Source organism: Macaca fascicularis, chromosome 8 (genome assembly GCF_037993035.2).
Source record: "Macaca fascicularis isolate 582-1 chromosome 8, T2T-MFA8v1.1".
Classification (NCBI taxonomy): Eukaryota; Metazoa; Chordata; class Mammalia; order Primates; family Cercopithecidae; genus Macaca; species Macaca fascicularis.
Window position 1 is genome coordinate 85,672,746 of NC_088382.1, and position 17,078 is coordinate 85,689,823.

At 31.4% G+C, this 17,078-nt stretch overlaps 1 non-coding gene across 1 annotated transcript; it reads right to left on the reverse strand.

The window, feature by feature from the left end:
- Window positions 1–14,513: 14,513 nt before the first annotated feature.
- On the reverse strand, window positions 14,514–14,613 carry LOC123575415 (small nucleolar RNA U13). The gene has a single exon (XR_006700704.1). It is a non-coding gene; the product is annotated as a small nucleolar RNA U13 (small nucleolar RNA).
- Window positions 14,614–17,078: the final 2,465 nt, after the last annotated feature.

A 17,078-nucleotide genomic window follows, 5' to 3' on the forward strand; every position in this document is an offset into this window, starting at 1 on the left:
CATTTTTTTTATGCAAGACAATTCAAAAAAAACCACAAATGTTTTATATTTTAAGATTATATTAATATTTACATAATGATTTAATGATTCACAATTTACTAGGCATTTTTATAAACATTTCTCCTTGGTAATCTTCACATCACCTTGCTATAAAAATTAAATCCCTTCCAGAATATGGAACACAGCTGTGAAGGTTAAACAATAGATGCTGAATCACACATCAAGTGTTGGGTGAGCCACTAACTCCACCTATAATTCTCCCATTTTCTCAACTGGCTAAGAAAAACACTGTTAACATCCATTATGAGCCAAATTCTGTGCCAAAGTATGTAGATACAGGGTAAAGAGACAGCCATGGTTTACATTATATTAAATTTACAGGAAAGCAGTTGCCAGATTCCCTATTTTTTCCTCTCCAGTACTCTTTCCTATACTGATTACTGAATTTCCTGTAATGATTACACTGAATCTCTCATGCTAGAAAACCACTTCAGGGGAAAAATAGAAAGTGTTCCTCTTTAATAGGCAAAAGATATTAAATTTTCACAAAAAGGAATATACTTTATTTCAAAAATCACATTCATCAAATTATCTGAGCTGGGCATTCAACAGGGTGCTGGAAAGAAAGAAATGAATAAAACAAGAGTCTTTCATTAGAAACTAATGAGAGTCACAGACAGAATAATTTGAGTGTTGAAAGAAAATACAAGTACTTTCTTATGGGAGAGTGGAGGACAAGGAGTTTCTCATGTTTACATCCTTAGTGAAGTACCACATAGTAATATTTTAAAGAGGATTTGTGGGATTTAATAAAGTAGCACTAACTTCTGTGTAAGGGGAGCCAGGGAAGGTCTTAAGGAAAATGTGCATCTAAACAGTCGTCAAAAAGATACCACATTAAAATTCCATCTCATTTACAGTTAGTACTAGTAGAATAAAAGTCAGCTAACTGGGGATAATTGTTTTGTTTAACTTTCCAAGTAATACATCTCAAATTTCTAAATTGCCTGTAATCTAATAAGCAACACATGACATTGGTGTTATCTCCTGAAAGCAATAAGGAAATGAGCCTAAATCTCAGAAAGTTAATTGACTTATACAGTCTGTGCCCATTATCCAGCAGATATGAAATTTTATATTTTTTTCAACTTCATCAAGTTTCCTGGTTTAAGTCAATGACCACAGATACTTTTAAAAATATTTTCTAATTTGTAAATTATCTCAGGTGATTGTCTCATAAATAGAAACAACTTTAAAATTTCTACTTTAAAACTTATTTTTAAATATAAAAACCCTGCTTATATAGATATATTTTATTTTGCTTGTGAGACCAAAGACTTTACACATTTTTAATCTCTTATATTTTCAGAATTTTTTATAGCAAACATTTTTGTACTGGTTCCCAAACAGAGGATACTTAGAAAATTTCAACATAATAGAAAGTTGATCAGAAGTAGGCCACATACAATCCTTCAGAAGAATTTTTGAAGATGAAAAAGTCAGTTAGATTGTTTGTTGGGTTCTGGCAGAACTTAACATTGAATATCATCAGCCTGAAAGTGGTTTGTAGGAAAAGGTTAGTTATTTTCCCCAAATTGTTTTTCCCATTTTTTTGCTCAAAACTATTAAATGGAATGGGGTGACAAAACTATTCAATTTCAACAAAGATAATCCAGAGCAGTTTTAGATGAAGAACCTAAGAAATAACTTGGGCAGAAATATCTATATACTTGTCATAAAATTGTGAGCATTCAGGATTTGACATTCCAAGGAGGCCTTGTTATACATGAAATAAAGAAGTTATCCAAGCACAAGCTCACTTGTCTTCAGATCGAGGTGTTAATGGCAGGTTGACTGTCATGAGTGGTTTTCAAAATCTTTATCAATAATCTTGATCAGTGACCTGAAAAATTCATTAAAAAGATGCATGCTCTCACTCATCTTTATTTTTCCCAAACATATTGTTGTTTTCATTTTGCTACCTCCACCATCGATCTATATAGCAAAGTATTTAAAATGAGAGAATTCTACAGATTGTGTAGAAGATATTTTCCAGTATTTGGTTTTGGGATTTTTAAGTTATATGATTTATCTTTTAGCTATTTACTCATGGATCATCAAAACAAAAGATAGCCATAACCATACAAATACAAATTTATAAAGACATTTAGTATACTTTGTAGCATATTACCTCTTAAAATTCCTCCCAATACTATATTATCTGCATTTCTACTACAATAATTTTGCCCACATACTCACATCCTTAGCTCCAGTCAACTTCCTATAGGTATGACAAACAGAAAAGACAGCATGTATAACTTCCATTGTAGGATAAAATGAGGTGCATTTTTCTATTTTTATAAAACTTGGATGGAAAGTAAAAGAAAATATACTCATATTCATGGTTAAACTATCACCTAAGCATTCTATGGGCTTTTCTACCCAATTGAACCATTCTTCTATGACATAGACTAGGACCTAACAATTTCTCTATTTCTAGTTTCTAGTACACTTACTAACATGTGCCTAATTGATGTTGGATGAAATAATATCCCAAGTTTCCTATTATTAAATTATAATGCTCATATGTATTCTGATAATGTCATCTCCAAGAATAAGGAAAAAATATATGAGAAACTGCTTAATCATCTCACCAGACATTTCATCCATTACAAATTGGAACTACCAGGGTGTGAGCAATTGGTTGCTGTGTCCAAAGTCAGAATTGTAGTCTTTTCCTAATATGCGTGCCTGTTTATTGGGTTTCCAGATAACATCTCTAAAAGAAAATTCCTCCTGAGATTTGTAAAGAGTATTTGGCATATACATAAAAGTATTTATTTAAAAAATTCCTCCTAGTCTGAAGCCCTATCTAACAGTATCAAGTTAGAAAGCTGCAGTATTAAAGATAGTTTTTCATAAATCAGCTGATAATTTGAGATTTAATTTTAATGCACAAGACGAGAAGTTGACTAAATCCCTAAAAACTTAGACTGTATAATCTGGCTATGGTAGGAAGCTGTTCTACAGTAGAAAATCTTGAACAAAATCTATCAGTTGCTCCATAGAGGATTATCAACCAGCCTATTGACTCCCTCTTCTGCATAATTGAAACATTTTCTCAGATAACTTAGATTCAACTTCCTGGCAATATAATCATTTTTCTACCAAGTATCTCTGTCTAATGTTGGTTTTAGCCTGAGGTGTAGTATTAATAGACAAGAAGAGACATAAAATATACAAATATATACATTTTTTAGACAGAGTCTTGCCCTGTCACCTGGACTGTAGTGGCATGATCACACTTCTCTGTAGCTTAGAACTCAAGGGCTCAAACCATCCTCCTCCCTCAGCCTCCAGAGTAGCTGGGACTACAGGTGTGCACCACCATGTCCAGCCATTAAAAGTAATGGCAAAAACTGCAGTTACTTTTGCACCAACTTAATGTTTTTGTGCTTTTTGTAGAGATGAAGTCTCACTATGTACCCAGTCTGGTCTCAAACTCCTGGGCTCAAGCAATTTGGCCACTTTGACCTCCCAAAGTGCTGGGATGACAGGTATGAGTCACTGTGCCTGGCCCTCTTATTTTCATTTACATACTTAGTATATAGTTTGAGAACTATTCTCAAAAACATTCAGTGCTGAATTTTATTTATTGAGTTAAAAAATAGCCATTGATTGAATGACAATGAAACATTAATGGAAAGACTTCAACACATTCACATTCAGGCTTAACTCTGTATTCACATTCTTGTCTTTCTGAATGTATCTGCATGGTTCTCTTAAGCTATCTTAAGGCTGGGATGAGTGTGAGGAAACCTGCATAAACAGACATTCAGGACACATACTCAACTTTAATCAGAGTTATTCTGCTTTTATAATAATTTTGATTTTGAAGTAAAATTTTCTGTGAAGAAAGTATTTGGTAGCTTTAAACATAATAATGATATAATGGATGTTTTGGTTGATTGCTAGGTGTGAGTTATCTAAAGTCACTACATTCATCTTTTCCAAAAATATTGAATCTTGCAATGTTATCAATTCTTAAGGAAAAAGAAATTGGAGAATTAGGGGCAGTAGGGGCTTTGAATTGGATAGGCTCTATATTCCTGATACCATCATTTATCATGTTGTCATGTTCTCTGTTACTGTTGGTATAAGTTAACTCCAATCTCTTGCAGGATCTGAAAATTATTATGTGGTATTCATCAGTTTATCCTATTAATAGAAACACGAAGCTCTTATTTACACCTCTCTGGTACATCATTAGTGAGACCAATCTTCAAGGCAGCTTTGTCTAATAGAAATATAATATGAGACATATGTGTCATATTAAATTATTTAATAAATGTTTTAAAAGAAAAAATGTGTAATTAATTTTCATAATCTATTTTATTTAACTCATTATAGCCAAAATATTATCTCTGCAACATTTAATCATTAACTAGGATAAGTTCTCAGACTGTTCCCAATATCTGATCTTACTCTGTATTTCAATAAAACTTTAGTGATGGGCTCTGAAATTTGATTGTCATAGAAATTTTGTGTCACAAAATATGATTCTTCTTTTGATTTTCTTCAACCATTTAAAAATGTCAAAAACCATCCTTCGATCATGATCCATAGAAAAGTTACATTGGTGTCTGAGCTGACACATCAGTGGGTACATAATTCATAATACTTTAAAAAAATTATCTTGACTTAATTTAATACCAACCAGTGAAAACAGGGTTAGAATTAAAATTTAAGCTGCAGCCAAACTGAGGAATTTCATGAATTCTCTTTTTTCATAATAATGAATAAATTCCACAAAACTTTGTTTATTCTGGAAAGTCACATTGTCCTATTTTGTAATTTTCCTACTGCTCCATTTCTGTTGTGGAATAAACTGAATGATCCTGACATTCTACATCTTTTTGCACAGTGGATTTTTAGTTTATGGTTATATTCTCTTGGGAGAATATACTATATTTAGGTGTATTTATTATAGTCATTCTTTTTGTAAAGTTGCAATTATATACTTTGTCTTTAAATATACTTGTATGTTGCATTAGATGAACTGATTATAAAAACACTTAGAATCTCTGTTTATATTATTTATTTTGGGCACCTCAGTATTGCCAACATTTATTAGGTATAGAAAATATGCAAAGATATTTCTGGGAAGAGATGTCAATGTTCTATGATCCAGAAAAATTAAAAAATCGCCTTTTTGTGAATTCTAAATGGAAGAAAATTGTCAATATAAAAACCATGATGCTATATAAATAAGTCTCCTTGTACCCACTTATTTAGATGTCTCTATTAATTCTCAGTCCAAGCAAATGCAAGAAGTTAAACATTAAATCATGCTTTAATTTTAATTTTGAACTTTTAGAGTCAGATTTCTTTTTAAAGACTAAACTGTTTTAAAATAGTCATTAAAACATATTTTTTCTTTTTACCAACTATTTCTAGGGTTTATCAGAGTCTAATAAAACCCCACAGATTAATTAGTCATGACCTGAAGTCATAATTTAAAATATTAGAATATTATGTTAATGGATTATTACATCAAAAACATATTTAACTGAAGTTCAAATGAAATGGATTATTCTCTATTATTAGAACTTTGGAATAATATCTTCAAAGTCAGTGTACAATGTCCCATTTTAAAATACTTTAAATACCATTTTATCTTTCTCTTGGGAAATTGGACATATAATTTATTTCTGCCTACCTTATGCTAGGCAGCAATTCACCTTTGTTTCATACTTGGATTGGGAAGAAATGTTAAATCATTTTTTCTTTGATTATTCTTATTATCCTCCAAGTTTATGTTGGTCTTAGAGTTAATTTTGAATCTTCAAACTGTACATGTTGTTGTGATAAAACATGCTTTTTAGTAACGTTTCATTTTTTCAAAACCCATTCCACACACTGCTTTACTTCTCTATGATCTTTTATGTACACAATGATGAAAAGACCTCATGCCTTGTATTCTCTTGTTTTGCCTTAACTGAAAGGTAAAATAAGATAAATAGATCTCAACATTTGATTGTCAAATGGATTGCTCTCCGTGTAAAAAGGATTTAGATCAGGAGACAAATTATACAGATTTGAGTCTTGGAAACTCTACAGCTACAAATGCATGCTTAATATTGACTCATAGAGGTTCAGAAGTTTTATAGTAGAGATACTTTGTACACTAAATGGAAGTGTTATTAGTTCTGTTGAACACAAGATTCTCCGAAGAAGACAATTAGCCTTAAGTCATTAGGCAGAAATGGTATTAACATCTATGCTAGACTCAAATAATGACATAAATAGGGCTGCCTGAAACGGATTATTTTGCCAAAACCAGTTGACATAAGAACTTTATAATTGAAGGAGACAGGAAAAATTGTATGTGTTGTACAATTGAATTAAAAACACTTTCAGATTTGAGTGTTCTTTCTTCTTTGCTTTCTCACTATTATTGAGTTATTCTAAGGTCAACACTGAAGCTATAATGAAACCAAATATTGGCTTATTTTACAAGAAAGAGCTTTAATTTTTCTTGTAAGTAGGATGAAGTAGTCTATGGAAGGCAAATCCTCTCACTAATAAAAATGAGAAAAAAAATGGTATATTACAGTCATTTTATAGTGAAGCTATCAGAGAGCCATGGAAGCAAACAGGACCAAAGGAGCTCACTTCCTGAGAGCAGAGAACAGAGAAGCTCTCAAAGTGCACTAAGGGTGCGAAAATGTTCCTGGGAGAATTAGCCAATTCTAGGTGCAGGCTAGACAAAGACAAAGCTTCTGCGTTAGACCTAGAAAGGGCCACTATTGAGAAACCAATAGAGGTTTTAATGATTATATATAAGGTCTGGAGTAACAAAATCGAAGACTCAAGGATCCTTACATGCATCAATGTTTTTAAGAATTCTAAATTCTGAAGATTTGAGGGTTAGGAAGTTAAAAGACTAAGCCAAACATTTCTGAAAGCAAAGTGTATTTTCCTCTGTCTCTTTAGCCTAGGGAGGTAAGATCACTCTAGATGTTCACTGAAAGATGTGGAGTCCATGTCCTAGGAACTTAGCATACCAGGAATAGTCTGAGTTGTATCAAAACTGGAGCCCAGGTTTGAGCCAGTTCACTGCATGTTTTAATTAAAGGGTTCAGCCCATACATTTTCTGCCTAGCAGAGGAAAGGACAAATTCTGTCTGGTAAGAGCTAAATTACCTTCAGCCACTAAAAATTTTAATACAAAATATTCATCATTAAATGTAATATTTAGAGACATTTAAAACAAACAGGATTGGAATGATAATCAAGGGCATAAAACAGATGATAAAAGGATACCATTAGATGATCCGGTTGTTGAAGTTAACACCAAATGACTTTAAGTTATAAAAACATTATTGAAAAAGCTAGAAGAAGATTAAAGGATAAATAAAAATATAGATTAAAAAAGACTAATTGCAACAGAGAATGGTAATATATAAAAATAATGAATGGATATTCTTGAATTAAAAGGTAGATATCTGAAATTAAGACTAGTGGTTGTGTTTACCAGCAGATTAGACAGAAGAGAAAACAGGATTAGTCAACTAGAGGTAATATTAACAAAAAATATGTATGTTGAAGCATAAGGAAAAAATAATAATAATCAGATAAGAAACCCATGGAGTATAATTTAACCATCCAAAATACTATTGGGAATAAGAGAGAATGATTAAGACACAGATAAATAGCCAAAGATTTTTAAAATTACTGAAATGCTTTAACACATCGTTTACAAACCTCAGCAAAACTCAAGCAAGATAAACATGACGAAAATACGATTTAGGAACAGCACCATCAAACTTTTAAAAACTAAAAATAAAGAGAAAATATTAAAGCTGCTAGAAAAAACATATTATCTTCATCTCATCTGATTCCTCACAGAAATTATGGAAGCTAGAAGAAAGTGAAATGTTATCTTTGGAAACTTTAGTCTTCATTCTAAAATGTTTGTTATGGAACAATTAGAAATTTGAGATAAATTTGACAAGAAAAAAGTAAGCAGTTCATCAAAATGGGACAGAAAAACAGTAAACAAATGCTTTTACATTGCCAAGTCTGACATGTACAATTTCAGTAAAGTAAGTAAAATTGAATAATTCATTATGAGTTTCCTGAATAAAGTGATTATCAATGTCCTTAAAAGGTAAAGTGAGAGATTTACACTTTTCATTATCAAATACTTTTTTCATAAACTCTGAAAAATGAATTTAGAGATGTACATGATAATTGCATACTTTACAAAATTTTTAAAGTACTCTTATGACTAATTCAAGCAAAATTTTACATAGATTTAAGTCACAATCAAATTAACATGAGATTGTTTCATGAGAATCTCCCTTTTAGTATATGAAGAAGTTAATCACTTTTATCTTTCAAAGTTCACTGACTTCTAACTCTTCCCATTTCTCTCATCATCCTTTTTTAGTGTTCTTCATAGGTGAAATTTCCTTTGCATAGGTTGCAATGGTGCCATCCCCTAAAGGTCTGTCCTGCGCATTTTCCACTATTTTCATTACTTTTGTAGTGTTTTTCTCACGCTATTTTATGAATCATCAAAATTCTAAAGAGCCAAATAAAAACATTTCTGATTCAATTTATTCTCTTATGATTCAGACTTGGATATTTACCTCCCTCATGTCTCCCTTTTGTTGTCCCACAGATACCTTAAATATGTTCAAACTGAATTCAGATTTTTATTGCTCCTCCCTCCTTGATTCCACGACTCTGCTGATCTTGGTTCTCTTAAATTTTTTGTCTTGATTACTGGCTCCACCATCATTGCTGTCTAATTTCTATTAATCCTTTCTTTTTCATATCTTTTCTCATTCTTCATTATATTACTACTGCCTTCTTTAAACATTTCTCTGCTAGAATAAATGCCTGATTTCTGACCTTCCCTCTGAATCCCCCCACCATAATCCTTACCAATGTAGGATAAACACATGTATCTAATTATGGCCCTCTACTGATTAAAACTATTTAATGACTCCTCATTACATAAAGGGAATAGGTCAAAATCCATAATAATGCAGACAAAGTCCTGCATTATCTGTTTTTTGACTGCCTTTATTATTATACTTTCTGCTATTGCCCATGACACCCTACCATCCATGCTCTATCATTTCTGAATATCTTGCTGGTCCCTAAAGCAGCTATGCTATTAAATATATTACTTATTAATGTTGCCCTTTCTGCTCAACTACAAAGTCAAATCAACATTAAATTTCCATGAAAATTTTCTGGAACACTATTGCCAAAACTAGCCCCAGATGCTGTGCCTGTGTATGAGTTGATATTACAATACCAAAAAGCTTTCTTTCACTGACAAATCTGTTTCTCTGTATTAAAATGATCTAACCTTTACAGACTGTTTCTGACTCACAGTCTACCCATCTTCAATACAATATATAGTAGCTAGTAAATGTTTGCTGAATGTTTGAATGAATACCAAATTTTTCTTAGGTTTTATTGGTGTGATCTAATCCAAAACATATCTAAATCCTTAATATTGTAACATAGTAAATACACAATTTCATCTCTGGAAAAATGGTTAAAAGAATGAAACCAACATATTTCGAACACATTTGACCTCAACTATGGTTGATTAGTATGTTGCTGCACCTTGTATTTTTTTCACTGAAAAATTTTCATCCTATAGGAACTGAAAATTTAGATATTTTTAATCAGTTTTTGTATTGTATGCAGTCCCTTGGGAATAGAATTAATAAAATAAAAGTAGAATGAGTTAGAATATGCATTTACATACTTTTAGACAATAAGATAGCTTTTAAAATCTATAGATTTTTGCAGTGTTTATTTTTACAACTAAAATAATTTAAACTTTGCTTTCATTTACTACAATGAGGGTAGTTGTTAAAAATGCAAGCTTTTATGACCTACAGGTCACTCTTTTTTATTGGGTTGATGTTATCTAAACTTAATATGTTCATAGATTTCTATACTATAAAGTGTAAAGTAATAGTGTTTCTCACATATTATTGCATTAAACTGGACATTTTCTAAAAAGAAATATAGTGTCTGGTATGAGGCTAACACATTATTGATACCTGTCAAACTTTCTTAGTTCTCAAATTAAAACGTGGACATTTAAAAGTGTACATTTAAAAACTGTACATGTTACAAAATAAGGCATTTCTTTTGGAACATGATACAATCCTTGCAATATAGTTAAATAATAGAATTTAATACTAACATTTTATTTAAAAAGAAATTACTCAACTATGTAAATATTTTGTTTATTATAAAATTAGAAGTTAAAAGAAGTGTGGAGAAGAAATTCTAACATTATCTATGAGATGATTAGTACTGATCTTGAGCAAACTTACTCCAGTCTTTCCTTTTTTTTTTTTGCAAAATAAAATATATATTGATGTGTGTTCTACTCTTTAAAATTAATATCAAAACAGGCATTTCATTTTATTATTAAAATGATCAATATATTTTAAAATATTTTGGCATTCTGTCTTTAGGATTTTTACACTATATCATATGCTTAAAATGTATTGCAAATTTTCTTGTAAAACTTTTTGTAAATTGTCAAAATTCAGGTTTACAAAATGACTTATGAAGCTTTCTATGGTTTTATTTTTTTAAATTATCTATAAAGCATTGAAATTAATTATAATTTGAAAAGATCTCAAGCAGAATCCTGCCATTTTTAAGATAATACATTATTGACCCACTCAGTTTTCTTCACATTATTGAGCTAAAAAATATTTCTATTGTGAAATCTCGTAAATTATACTTTTTCGGAAATGTATTCTAATTGATATTTTCAAGTATGTAAATCTATATTATTCTCCCATAAAGACAATATACATTTATATTGTCATATAAACTTTCCAGTTTATTATTTTTGAGAATGGGGAAATATACCATTTTCTATTTTTCTCTCATTTTTAAAACAGCTTGGCAGCACTTGTAGTTTTTAACTTTCTAAAGTCAGATCCACAAATTATTTATAAATTATATTTTTGCTTTTTTCTGCATATATTTACTTCAACATTATTTTTAATTTTTCCCTTTTCTATTATTGTCTGTTCATTTAATATTTTACTTTCAAACCACTTAAACTGTTAGTTTATTTATTTTCATATATCATTATTCTTTAATTATTTCAAAATGAAATAAAAATGGAAAATACATTTTTAAAATAAATAAAACTACTTTAATTTTTATCTAAAAAGTTTAATGCTTTATTGTTAAAGTAAGTTATTTAGGCTATTTATTTATGAGTAAAACTGTGCCTTTTGTCTCAAAGTTTTCACATACATTTTTTCTTGCCGCTGTAATTTTACTTTCCTTTTTTGCATCAATAAATCTTCAGATGTGGAAAAGTGTTTTAGAGGGTGTCTATACCATGTATTAGGCAGTGTTGGAGAAAAGGGGTTATTTCCAAGTGTTCTATAAGCATTGTTTAAACTTTAACATATATTTTTAATAACATGGTTAGAGAATGAAACGTTTTAGTTTCCCTGTCTTATACTTAGCAATGTTTTATTTTTAGCCTTGTGAAATATCAATTTTTAAAAAAATATTAATGAACACTTGGAAAGAAGAGGGTATCATATCATATTTGGGGAGTTCAAAAGCAAATGTGACTTCACCCAACTTTAATTTATTGTTCAAATTTTCTATACTCTTTGTAATTTGATGTAACACAGGTATATGAGATATAACAATGTTTCTCATGTTTCTGTGTTTTTCTACTATTCTTCTATATTTAAAGATATGGGCTGCCTTCCTTTGAAACAGATTTATGACTTTTAAACTGAAAAATATTCTAGAGAAATAAAATTTATGGCCATATAATGTAGAAACAAGAGCAAGGTATATTTTCTCTTTCTCAAGTTTCTACTTTTATGTCAAGTTTTCTATATCTTTACCTCAAAGCTATAATGTCCTCATAATTTTTATCACTTTCTTAAAACATTTCTTTCAGGGAGTTTATTGGTTTGTTTTTTATATGTTACTTTATTTTCTGTACTGTATGTTCTGCTTATACTATATGTTCTGCTTCTGTATCAAATAACCCCAAAACCGAGTGGATTAAAATATCAACTATCATCACATTGGTTCATGAATCTGCAGTTTGGACAGGTCCAGGTGGGGGTAGCTTGTCTTTTTAATCATGGCTCTCTATGGGGTGCTTCATGGCCTGGGGCCTGGGATAGCTGGACGGCTAAGAAATGTTTTCTTTTTGTGAAGTCTCTGGACTGCTCCAAGCAATTTTTCTACATGGTCTATTCAGAATGGTAGTGTCAGGGCAGTAGCATATACATGGCAAGTGTCATAGGAGTCAGGAAATGGAAGGTGCCAATCTCTAAGAATCTGGACTCAGAAACAGACACAGCATCATTTCCACCATATTGGGTTGTTCAGGCTATCACATAGCCTGTCTAGATTCAAGAGAAGAGAAAATAAATTCCACTTATGGATAGAGGGAGTAAAAAAGCATCTATTTTAGATGCGTCATCACTATTAATAATTTAGAAAGCCAATTTTTCGTGTCTAAATAGTTCTTCCCTAACTTGGATTATTCTCTTGCTTGATGACTTCTCTAAGAATTTTTATCAGATTGTTGCTTCCAACACTGTTGGCTGCAGAATGCTTTCACAGCATTGTCGTATCTTTGAATTACAAAAGGCTCCATGTCTAAGAACATGTTGAATGTGAGATTCTTGTTGCAACAGAAGTGGGAATTAGAGGCTGAAGCCAAGGAAAAGAATCCACATATGTTACATAAGTAATAAAAAGACATTTGGAGCTAAACTCCTTTCTCGGGACCTAAGAATTGGTTGAACAAGCTGTGCTATCCCCAACCATAACCCAACACAACACAGATTTTTGTCTATAAACATAAAGGCCCGAGGATAAAAATAAAAGGTTAAAATTAGGAGTTCTTGGTAGGAGGAAAATAGGAGAGGAAGGGGACTTCCTACCATTACATGCCAAGCAAAATGGAGTCCCACGTGAATAACTCATGGAAAACAGGATGCTTCAAGGACAGACTGTCATATTTTTCAACAACTGGATGTTTGGTGATTGTTTAATCTCTGCATTTACTCTAGTAATAACTTTTGAATAGTGTTATTAGTCCATCCTTGCACTGCTATAAAGAAATACCTGAGACTGGGTAATTACAGAGAAAAGAGTTTCAAGTGGCCCACAGTTCTGCAGGCTGTATAGGAAGTATAGTGGCTTCTCTTTCTGGGAAGGCCTCAGAAAACTTAACAATCATGGCAGAAGGCGAAGGAGAAGCAAACACGTTTTACATGGCTACAGCAGGAGCGAGAGAGAGAGGTGGGAGGTGCACACTAAACACTTTTAAACAACCAGATGTCACAATAACTCACTAATTCACTATCATGAGAACAGCACTGAGGGGATGGTGCTAATCCATTCATGAACACCACCCTCATGATACAATCACTTCCTACCAGGCTCCACAACCAACACTGGGAATACAATTCAAAATGAGATTTGGTAGGGACACAGAACCAAACCGTATCAAATAGAGAAGAGTGCTGTAAGGAGAAAAAATTTGTTTTATGTTGGTGCATCATCAAATTCATACAGTTTAATAAACTGCATATATTTGCCAATATTGACTTGAAATTAATAAAATACTTGAGTTGGCTTTTGTTGATAATAAGTATGGCTCTCCAATCAAAATTTTCACAAAGAAATTTTTATGATTGGGTGACCTCAGATGAAAGGGAGACTCCTAGTAGGGTACCAGTTGATGATTCAGTCACCCAGGAACATTGTGGGAAGAAATTAATTTTGATAATTCAGTCACCCAGGAACATTGTGGGAAGAAATTAATTTTGGTAATGACTGTTTTTAAAATGTTCTTGTTTCTTGATGGTGATAGAGATCCAAATGATGTTTAATGAAGGCTATGTAGTTTTCCTTTCTGAATTAATGGGTAGCATTTGAAGGAGTCTACTTAGGGTTTTACTTTTAATACTGACTAAAAATACCATGTACTTGAAAGAAAGTTGAGGAAGTGGGATCATGTAAAATGTTGCTAATTAGTGTTGTAGTGATTTATCTTTTTTTATTTGATTTGATTCAAAATGGTGTCTTGGACATTGTATCTAGCAGAAATTCCACCAGTTTTCTAGTATATGGGTGATACTTTTTTTTAGCTATCTTTTCTGGCACGAGCATTTTCCTTTCACATTTTAATAGTTTGTAGATAATTGTAATGGGAATTTTGGAAGCAGGATTAAGGACTTTATCATAAGCCCAGGAATCTAATCTTCTGCTTTTGATTTATATTTGCGCCATATCCATTTATATTTTGGGAACAATAAATGAAAAATTAAAAATACTTGAAATCATAGTGTTTTGCTAGCCAGAATGACACATTATGTCTTAGCTGGACCTGAGAAAAATGTATTTCTAAGCTACTTATTGTTTATGGTATAAGTTTCTTCTGTATACATTTTTTTCCGTGTTAGGTAATGTGCTGATGTTATAACAAGGTTTGAGGAAGGTACATTTCACACAGGAGTGTGAAAACCCAATCATCATGCTTATGAACTGCAAAAGGATTCCACATACATTTTCAACTAACTATAGATGATTGATAGATGGATAGATAGAGATAAAATTGCAGTTATTTTATTTATGTGGCATAGGTTTAAGAAAAAATGGAAAACACCATATGAACAAAAGGATGAAATTATCTGAAATTATAACTAAAGTAAAAATGAAACAAAGATTTTTGAGAACATGGGATAAATTTTCTGAGGTATAGCTAAGTTCACATACTTTAAAATATAGAGGGTACCCCTATAGTAACTTCTTTTTAACTATGTAAGATTTTAGAATCCTAGTAATCATTTCTCTCAGCTATCTTCCATTCCTTATCATCCCCCTGCCTCTTCCCTCAATAGCTTTAAGGGAAAAAGATAGTGGTAAAGGATGAGATATAGTATTGGGGAAGATTGAAACTCAAAGCTCTGTTCAGACAGAAAAGAAACCGGAAGAAAAATGATGCTGTCTTCTGAGTCCTGGTTTTGGTTGCTTCCAATTATTTTTCCTTTCTCTAATATGTCTCACTTTTGTACTTAAAAAAATATATTAATTGAATCACATTACGCCTCAACATTATTTTGTCCCTTTTGATCATCTTTAAATAATTATACAATTGTATGTGATATTTACCCAGTCAATAAATTGAATAGAGGTCCTAAAACATTTATCCAATTTTTTCTCATTGAAATGTATTGCATTCTAACTTAGAAAATGATTATTCAAGTGATACTTTTTAAGAAGAGGATTATTTCAAAATACAATATTTATTTAGGGTCTACCTTTATGGGGATTTTGTTTCCTTGTTATTTAATGAATTGGTTAAAATACTTCAAGAATTATCTTTTCGTATAATACCACTGTTTTAAATTTCAGCTTCTAGAGATGAAATTTATAAAAGTTTAACATTACCAAAGTAAACTAATCTTTGCAATGACTTTTTTTTTTTTTTTTTTTTTTTTTTTTGGTGACATTTAACAAAGTCTAGACTACAAGCCACAATTTATCTGATTTGTAAATGGCTATGACAACAGTGGTTACTTACTTCCTTTAGGCACTATTTCTGTTTTTGCTTGCTCCAAAAGGAGGTATTTTCTTTAGCTCTTCTCTGTACAATGCCACAGATCTATTGGCTAGGGAGAACCATGTGTTAAGTATTTTTTGAATTTTACAAATGAGTTTTTGTCATTGACTATGGGGATAAACAACTACTTCTTTCTCTTCTTGCCATCTTCCTGCTCCTCCTTCTTTCTCCTCTTTCCTCCTCCTCTTCCTCTTCCTTCTTCTTCTTTTGTTTTTGTTGTTATTAGTTTGTTTCTTACTGTGAGGATCAATGAACTCTGGGGATTAGCTTACTGAATTGAATAGTTCTACTGCAGCATTTAGAGCAAGCTGTGGCAGGGCCTGTAAGAACAGTCAATTATTGATTTGATAACCAGTTAAAGAATACATTTCCTAGCATCCCATTTAAATAGATGTATGCATATGACTAGATTTTGTCCAATAAAAAATAAGCAGTATTTATGTGAACCAATTTCACAGTCTTGCCCTAAACTGGAAGATGTGTGCCTCCCTGCCTATCATTGTCTTTCCTGTTGATAGGAATGTAGATAGAATAGTGGGAAATGGAATATTTCCAGGAAATAGTTCAGGAGAGCAGAGAAATAAACCAAAATAATTCTGGTTTTAAAAAGCCAGAATATTCAAATGTTGGCTCTTATCATCTCAAGCAGTGTAATATTGGGAAATCTCTGAAGTTCTCGGAACTTCAGTTTTCTAATTTTAAAAACATGGATAATATTATTTTGAGAATCAAATGAGGTTATTTTTGTTGTAAGAATTATTGTATTTTAAGAATAAAATGAGATATGTGCAAGGTACCTAGGACAGTATACAACTACAAAACATGTTATTTCTCTTCCTTATTCTTTTCTATTTAACTCTAAGTTTATATTCTATATAACTATTTTTTCTAAAAAGTTTATTTTTAGATGTGTGAAGCATATTAATTAATTACAAAAGTGTGATCTCTTCTATCTAATGTGCTGTTGATTCTGTCCAGTGTATTTTCTTATCATCTCCCACTACGTAGTTTTCATGACAAGAAGACTGATTGATATATATCATATATCCCTAGTTAATGTTTTGAACATGTGTAATTCAACTATAATAACTTTGTTAATATCTTCTGCTAATTCTAACATCTACGTGAGTTGAACTTAATTCTATATTTTTCTCTTCATTATAGGGCATATATTCTTGCTTCTTGAGAACTTAATAATTTTTATTAAATGCCAAACATGGTAAATTTACCTATGTGAGTTCTGGGCATTTTTGTGAATCTGTAAATATTCTTGAGTTGTGTTCATTGGATGTGGTTAGGTAACTTAGAAGTGATTTCTTTCACGTCTTGTTTTCCAGATGTGTTAGGTTGGACTGGAACAGTGCCTATTCCAGGAATAACTATTCCCCACCACTAGGCA